The sequence below is a fragment of the Sciurus carolinensis genome, chromosome 6, assembly GCF_902686445.1.
Source record: "Sciurus carolinensis chromosome 6, mSciCar1.2, whole genome shotgun sequence".
NCBI classification, from domain to species: Eukaryota; Metazoa; Chordata; class Mammalia; order Rodentia; family Sciuridae; genus Sciurus; species Sciurus carolinensis.
The window spans coordinates 73,555,082-73,561,873 of NC_062218.1; the positions used below are offsets into that span (position 1 = coordinate 73,555,082).

The following is a 6,792-nucleotide window of genomic DNA, read 5'->3' on the forward strand; positions in this document are numbered from 1 at the left end:
GTGAAAGGAGAACAGGTATGAGAAAAGCTCACTGTTGATTTACACACTGTTGATTTATTTTGAAAAAATAAATCCTGGTTACTAATACTGGAATTAACTAAATGAACTTTTAAATTTTAAATTAAGTTTTAAGGTTGCATCTCTTATCTTTCTTTTATCCTTCAACATAAAGTTTTATGCTTCACAAATTACTCTTGATAAGATCGTAACAACTATCTGAGGGCAAACCCATTTACTTTTATTTGGAGCTTTTTGCAACATTTGACATCAACGACAGTACCAATATCCTTGAAACATTGTCACCCTTGCCCCTCCTTTCATCTAATTCAGTCACTCCTTAAAAAAGAAATAGAAAAAAAAAAAAAAAAAAAAAAAAACTCCACTCAAGTTAGAAGGAACTAGAGCTCACCCTAATGATCTCATTTTAATGTGATTACATCTGTAGAACCCTGTTTGCAATTAGGATTCTGTTCATGAATATGGGAATTAGGACTTCAACTTCCTTTTGGGGACACAACTCAACCTATAATGTTGAGTAAATAAGTACAGAAATTTATTGACTTTTCTTTACATGCTATATAGTGTTCTAAGTACTCTATATGACTTATCTAGTGCTCACAATAAATCCATGAAATACTATTCACCTTCATTCAATGAAAAAAACTGAGTATGGTGCCTAAAGTTGCACCACTAGTAAGAGATACCATAAGGATTCCAAACCAGGTAGTAAATATTTGCTGAGTGAATAAACAATGATATAATTGTTTACATTACTTACAGTAAGCATATGATGAATGAGGACTCACAAAGTTCTCTCAATGAATAGTTGTTGAATGGAAGAATGAATGCTTTTCTACGTCTTTTAGAAGCAACCTCATATAACTCTAGGCATTCTGTTTCAAGGACTCTGTCCCCTTCCTTTTCCTATCGCAGCACTATAGCCATAGGACCTTTTGTTTCCTTGAACTATTCTTCATCATACCCTCCCTACCTGTTCACATTTCTTCTGATGAGTAATAAAAGCTGTAACCCTAATCTCCTGTATTTCTCTGACCTTTTAATTTGAAGTTTAAAATTAGTGGGCTTGGTGTTTGTTCTTGGCTCTCTAATGCATTTTGCTTAGGCTTCCTGCTGACTGTTCCTTAGCACTAACCTGGTAGGATTGAGCTCCTACCTTGCTATGTGGCTGATGCCAAGCTTCTTCATGAGTTGTTAGTAGAGTGGGGTAGGCAGATACTGAACCACATGTTGGGGCATCAGGTTTGCTCCGTGATCTGGGGGAAGCCATCAGGACTCTGTGAAGGGATGGACAGTAATTAAGTTTCACAATGATGTCCTAAGAGGGCAATAAAATTCTTTCATTTAATAAATGTTCATCAAAAGAGACTTGGAAGTCCTCATTCTGGGGATGCAAGCCACTAAAGAACAAGAGCCAGTTGGAATCCTGAACTTCATCAAGAGTCAAGAGTAGGTTACAGAAGAGGGAGTTGAATTACAGAGACGCTCAGACACATTCCAAGGACTGCCTTTTCCCTCACTGAGTTTTAATTAGGACATTTTCTTGTGCATGGATTTCTTCCTCTAGGCATTTTAAAGGTGAAATTTGGCCTCTGACATTTGTATAAGCAATGGAAGAGATAATCCTCATACTTAAAATGTTGATAAAACTAGTAACATATTTTTAAGAGTTTATGTCCACCAATCATACACATATAATTTGAACTGAAATATTTGAGATGAAGAGCATTTGTGGTGAAAGAAGAGAAGGATTTATGACCATATATGTTCATACACATAAATAATAAAGACCAAATCGAAGATAATCTGAAACAGTTCTGATAAATCAAGAGAGAGATCAAAAATCTGAGTTATGAGCTATTAGAAATTTTTATTCATGTCTTTTATTGACTCTGAAAATTATTTTGAACATATTTATTTTCACTAGTTCTCATTGTTTAGTAATTTTGCACTGTGCTATACATTTACAATATAAATTTTATATATTTAAATAATTTATTAATTAGTATATGCACATACTTTAAGGGGATTGATATATTTCTACTATTTTTTGTTTGTGGTGCTGGGAATCAAGTCCAGGGCATTATTCATGCCAGCAAGCACTCTACCACTGAACCACATTCCCAGCATATATTTCTAAATAACATGTGAATAATGTTATACTTTGATGCATCATTTTTAGATGTTATCTCTTTTCTTTCTATTAATGTAGGTGATAATTTAAAGCATACACTGTTGTTCTTTGTCTTCACTATCCTCCAAATACTACAATATTTAATACCTACAATAACCATTCAAATGTTCTCACTGTCAAATCATAGAGTATGATTGCTATGTTTTTCCTTATTCTATATGTGCCTGAAGTTATTGATTGCCTTATTTTTTCACATATTTAATTCCCCCCTTTTTTATAACTTCTGAGTACAATTATCCACAAGTTCAATCATATCATAACATTTCTAGTAGCTCACATTATTTCTGGGAGGCATCACTCTTGGAACAAATGTTCTTTATCTGAGCTGGCAGCTCTTGATGCTGTCCTCTTGGCTGTTCTTTGCTCTCATCTATGGAATTCTCTTTGTCTTCTCCTGGATTTTTTCCCATTTCCTTTATCTAGTTTCTTCTTTTTCTGGGTCTTCTTCTTTATTGTGATTGAAGATGTTCTTTAGAAATTTTGTAGGTTGAAAAGAAGTGAAGATTATGAATATGAGAGACTTCACTGTGCCAGTCTTTTAAGTCACATTGCCTAATCTGAACTGGTTGCCCTCCACAACTAGTGCACAAATTTTATCTTGGTATCTGCAAGAAAGTGAATAACATCTATGAGATTCTCTTGTGTGGATATCCTGTTTTCTATTACATATGGATATATACCTTAGATCCATAGGGGATTGACTCTATGACCCCCTTCAGGTACCAAAATTCATTGATGTTTACATCCCTTATATAAAATGGTATAACACATCTTGTATACTTTAAATCATCTCTATATTATTTGTAATACCTAATACAATGGTTATGCTATGTAAATAGTTGTTATGCTGTATTGTTTAGTGAATAATGATGAGAAAAAAGTCTGTAAATGTTTTTTTTTTTTAAACATTTTTCACTCTCCAGTTGGTTGAATCCATGGTGTGGAACCCATCCATATGGAGGGCCAACAGTACATGTATCTATACAAAGATAGTGGGGAAGAGTGCTGTGTGTTTAAGTAATTGGCTATTCAATTGTGGTGGCTGACAAGTTGGAATTTCTAGCAGAAATCAATGCTGTAGTGTGGAGACCAAAGGCAGTCTGCAGGCAGAGTTCCTTTCCTTTGGGGGATCTCAGTATTTTCTCTCCTTCCCCTGCCCCCATCTTATCTTATCTTATCATCTTATCTTTCCTTCCCCTCCTCCTCCTCCTCCTCCACCTCCTCCTCCTCCTTCTTCTTCTTCTTCCTCTTTTCTCACTCTCTCTCTCCTTTCTCTCCTCTCTCCTTTCTCCTGGATTCTAGCTCCTCACCCTTGGTTCTTAGTTTTCCCCATTAGTAGCTCAGGATTCATTTTTCTCGTTGCTGCTTAAGTGAGTATTCTCATCTAATCGCTATCCAGATTCCAAATTTTTGTTCCTATAATCTCCTGTCCTGTTCTTTCCCAACCTTCACAATTCATATATTTTCAAAAAGTTATTTATAGTAGTTATAGTAAGTTTTGAGGATGTGTGGAATTGTGTTGCACTAACAGTGTAACAGAGAACATATTCATGGACATCTAGCATCCAACCTATTTTATAGTTAGAAAAGAATTTACACATGGAATGTTTAACTGACTCTCTTGTCACCCCAAAATCATTCACTGAAAACACTGAACCTGGAGTGGTCTTGTCTCTGACTACTTCTTCACATCGTGAGTGTTGTGTTTAAACTTGTCTTTCCTGGGATTTATGAGGAAAAACAATGGGGCAGTAACAATCCTAACAACTTCTATTTCTATAGTGCTTCAGTGCTTCACAATTTCATGTATATTTTCTTTCTTTTTCTTTTTTTTCTTTTTTTTTTTTTTTTTTTTTTGGTAATGCTGGGGATTGAACCCAGGGCCTTGTGCATGCTAGGCAAGTGCTCTACCAACTGAGCTATATCTCCAGCCTGTACATTTCTTTTAATGAAAGTATGAGAGTATTTTGAAATTATAAAACTATAAGGTAAGAACACTTTTATTTCCCACATAATATTTCATATACAAGTCATTGAGAATCAAGGTGGTGGGATAGGAAATCAAACTGCTATTTCTGAGGTCTGACCCTTTGTAAGTTCTTTCCAAATGTCAACAGATGGCCCTCTGTGCTGTGGTAGGTCCTCTAAGGGAGCTTGGCTCCCTTCTGTATATAGATGGGCTGGGTGATTATGGCATCTAGGCTGCCTACACTGGTCCCTGAAAAGTCACATTTAGTAGAATCTTTAAAAAGTATCCTCTTTGTTCAGAAACTATTCAATCTGGAATATGATCTCTTTCTGACTTTGCACTACTTATGGAAGTAATTTTATCTTTCAGTAAAAAGCCTTCAAGAATATTGTCCTCAGAGCAAAGTGGGAGGGGGAAAGAAATTCCACATCACAGTGATTGACTCAAAAATTACAAAAAATTAATGTAACAAAACCTGCAGAAAAGGCATAGAAATGTATGTACAAAACTGCTATTTTCCTTTTTTAAATGAGTTTACTTGTCTTTTGTGGGAAATTTTGAAAAGATTGAGGGAAAGTCTTTCTGTTTCTAAGCCACTTTGAGAGTTCTGGAGTACTGTGCTTTGCAGTGGGGAAATATGGGCCTGGAATAGTTTGATCTTTCTCATCCTCCATGAAGTCTGACCACAGCATCCTATTGGATCTGAAAACACAGAGGAAGAAGTGATGGGGCAGTAATGCACAAGCGTTCTTGAAGGCAATTTGTGAAAAGCGGTGTGTCCCAACCAAGAAAACCCGAGTCTTCACTGGAAACGGCAGTTGCCGTTGGAATGACTGATGTCAAAATGCAGTGAGGACAGGCTCCACTGAAGGGATATGAAACCACTGTGGCATATGAACGAGTTTCATGAGGTTCCTCCAGTCAGTGGCAGGATCTTCATGAGGAGTGAGCAGAGGGTCCTTTCAATACTGGACTCACAATCACAATGATCTCAAATTCAGATTGGACATTATTTCCAAATGAGGTCATGCATGCAGTGACTGAGCTGCACTGACAGGATTGAAAGAAGTCCATTGTGTCCCTTTAAACTCTTGCCTTGCCAGTGACCCGTCACTGCTGACAGCCCAAATCAAACACCCAGCGTTTCCCCCAGCATTTCCCACCTTTACTTCAGAAACCCCTCAAAGGGATTCCTGGTTTCCGTTTTCACAACCCTACCACCTATTCTCCAAAGAGCAACCAGAGTGATATTATAAAAATGCAAATGACATAATCTTTAAAAAGTATCCTCTTTGTTCAGAAAATACCTTGCAGTGTATTCTGTATTCCCATCAAACCTAGAATAAGTTCTAAATCCTCTGTACATTCTGCATAACCTATATTATCAGAACTTTAACTACTGTGCTACTTCTTTTCAATCAATTTCACTGCATTTCAAGCAGACTAAGAACCATGCTATTCCTGGAAAATGGAAGGAATGTCCAATCTCTGGGACTTTGCACTTGCTGTTCCCTTTGCTTGGAAAACTTTTCTTCTCAGATACTTACATGACTTATTTTCTCCTTTCATCTAGGTCTTTCTTCAAAAGTCATTTCAACAGATAGGCATTTTTTGAAAAATCTATATAAAAGAACATCTTTTTTCTTCAAGATGTATCAATTATTTATAGTACATGCATAAGTATTTATTTGACTTATTTGGTTTTTTGTCTTCCTTACAAAAATATAAGCTTCATGAAAACAAAGTCTTTATTTTGTTCACTGCTTTATCTGTTATGCCTAGAATAAAAGTGCCTGGAATATAGTAGCTGCTCAAAAAATAATTGGTGAATAAATGAATGATTGATCATTGGATCATTGTGCTTACAGTATACTATGCATTGATTTATTTCTTCCTAATGTTTTGTAATAAAATCTATAACCTGGAACATGGCAACTTAGGGAGAGTTGCACTCTCTCTTGTCCTATCCCTAGTCTCCTGTCCCATCCTCTGGCACTTTGGAGGAGCCTCATGCACCTGTATGAAACACTATAGCCACCTGTCTATGCATTGACCCATCTGCCCAGCCACCTTTGCAGCAAACACCCCTTTAAACACTCCTTTGGTATAGGATGTAAATCTCAGCAGCAAGTCTGTCCGGGGAATAGAGGTACTTGGGTCAGGAAGTGAATACGGACTGGGCAGGGAATCCAGAGTTTTCAGTGTCTGAGGCATGGTCTCTCAGAGGGATGATGGGCTGTAGTGGACAGGTTCTCTGGCATGGGGAGGAGTACGGCTGGAGGAGAGTGAGAACTGTTTAGTAGTCAGTCACTTATGGCTATTTAAGTTAAAATTTGGATTAATAAAAATTTAGTGAAATTATTAATCAATTCCTCAGTTTTACTGATTACATTTGTACTGTTCCATAGCTGCATGTGACTAGTAGTAATCCTATTAGTCATTATGTAAATAGAACATTTTCATCATCATAGAATTTTCTTTCTTTTTCTTTTTTCCTTTCCTTTTTTGTACCAGGGGTTGAACCCAGTGCCACTCTATCAATGAGCTACACCCCTGGTCTTTTAAAAAGTTTTATTTTTGAGACAGAATCTCTCTGAGTTGCCCAGGATGG

At 36.6% G+C, this 6,792-nt stretch overlaps 1 non-coding gene across 1 annotated transcript; it reads right to left on the reverse strand.

The window, feature by feature from the left end:
- Positions 1–4,068: 4,068 nt before the first annotated feature.
- On the reverse strand, positions 4,069–4,141 carry Trnaa-agc (transfer RNA alanine (anticodon AGC)). Its single transcript has one exon. It is a non-coding gene; the product is annotated as a tRNA-Ala (tRNA).
- Between the last annotated feature and the right edge of the window lie 2,651 nt (positions 4,142–6,792).